Source organism: Oncorhynchus nerka, unplaced genomic scaffold (genome assembly GCF_034236695.1).
Source record: "Oncorhynchus nerka isolate Pitt River unplaced genomic scaffold, Oner_Uvic_2.0 unplaced_scaffold_1138, whole genome shotgun sequence".
Taxonomy (NCBI): Eukaryota; Metazoa; Chordata; class Actinopteri; order Salmoniformes; family Salmonidae; genus Oncorhynchus; species Oncorhynchus nerka.
The window spans coordinates 121,953-124,121 of NW_027040194.1; positions in this window are offsets into that span (position 1 = coordinate 121,953).

Below are 2,169 nucleotides of genomic sequence, written 5' to 3' on the forward strand. Positions count from 1 at the left end.
GTTGTTTCCAGTAACTTCTATGTTGTTGTAATATCCCAAACGGACCTGGTTGTTTCCAGTAACTTCTATGTTGTTGTAATATCCCAAACGGACCTGGTTGTTTCCAGTAACTTCTATGTTGTTGTAATATCCCAAGCGGACCTGGTTGTTTCCAGTCACTTCATGTTGTAATATCCCAAGCGGACCTGGTTGTTTCAGTAACTTCTATGTTGTTGTAATATCCCAAACAGACCTGGTTGTTTCCAGTAACTTCTATGTTGTTGTAATATCCCAAACGGACCTGGTTGTTTAACTTCTATGTTGTAATATCCCAAGCGGACCTGGTTGTTTCCACTTCTATGTTTTAATATCCCAAACGGACCTGGTTGTTTCCAGTAACTTCTATGTTGTTGTAATATCCCAAGCGGACCTGGTTGTTTCCAGTCACTTCTATGTTGTAATATCCCAAACTGACCTGGTTGTTTCCAGTTTCTATGTTGTTGTAATATCCAAACGAACCTGGTTGTTTCCAGTAGCTTCTATGCTGTTGTAATATCCCAAACGGACCTGGTTGTTTCCAGTAACTTCTATGTTGTTGTAATATCCCAAAACGGACCTGGTTGTTTCAGTAACTTCTATTTTGTTGTAATATCCCAAACGGACCTGGTTGTTTCAGTAACTTCTATTTTGTTGTAATATCCCAAACGGACCTGGTTGTTTCAGTTCTATGTTGTTTCCGGACCTGGTTGTTCCAGTAACTTCTATGTTGTAATATCCCAAACTGACCTGGTTGTTTCCAGTAACTTCTATGTTGTTGTAATATCCCAAAGGGACCGGTTGTTTCCAGTCACTTCTATGTTGTTGCCAATATCCCAAACAGACCTGGTTGTTTCCAGTAACTTCTATGTTGTTGTAATATCCCAAGCGGACCTGGTTGTTTCCAGGAACCTCTATGGTTGTAATTCCAGTGGACCTGGTTGTTTCCAGTAGCTTCTATGTTGTTGTAATATCCCAAACGGACCTGGTTGTTTCCAGTCACTTCTATGTTGTTGTAATATCCCAAGCGGACCTGGTTGTTTCCAGTAGCTTCTATGTTGTTGTAATATCCCAAGCGGACCTGGTTGTTTCCAGTCACTTCTATGTTGTTGTAATATCCCAAACGGACCTGGATTTGTTTCCAGTAACCTCTATGTTGTTGTAATATCCCAAGCCGGACTGGTTGTTTCAGTACTTCTATGTTGTTGTAATATCCCAAGCGGACCTGGTTGTTTCAGTTCTATGTTGTTGTAATATCCCAACGGACCTGGTTGTTTCAGTAACTTCTATAATTTGGTTGTTTAGTAACCTCTATGTTGTTGTAATATCCCAAACGGACCTGGTTGTTTCAGTCACTTCTATGTTGTTGTAATATCCCAAGCGGACCTGGTTGTTTCCAGTAACTTCTATGTTGTTGTAATATCCCAAACGGACCTGGTTGTTTCCAGTAACCTCTATGTTGTTGTAATATCCCAAACGGACCTGGTTGTTTCCAGTAACTTCTATGTTGTTGTAATATCCCAAACGGACCTGGTTGTTTCCAGTAACCTTCTATGTTGTTGTAATATCCCAAACGGACCTGTTTGTTTCAGTAACCTCTATGTTGTTGTAATATCCCAAACGGACCTGGTTGTTTCCAGTCACTTCTATGTTGTTGTAATATCCCAAACGGACCTGGTTGTTTCCAGTAACTTCTATGTTGTTGTAATATCCCAAGCGGACCTGGTTGTTTCCAGTGACTTCTATGTTGTTGTAATATCCCAAACGGACCGGTTTTTCCAGTAACTTCTATGTTGTTGTAATATCCCAAACGGACCTGGTTGTTTCCAGTAACTTCTATGTTGTTGTAATATCCCAAACGGACCTGGTTGTTTCCAGTCACTTCTATGTTGTTGTAATATCCCAAACGGACCTGGTTGTTTCCAGTAACCTCTATGTTGTTGTAATATCCCAAGCGGACCTGGTTGTTTCCAGTAACCTCTATGTTGTTGTAATATCCCAAAAACGGACCTGGTTGGACCTATGTTGTTGTTTCCCAAACGGACCCAGTAACCTCTATGTTGTTGTAATATCCCAAACGGACCTGTTTGTTTCAGTAACTTCTATGTTGTTGTAATATCCCAAACGGACCTGGTTGTTTCCAGTAACTTCTAT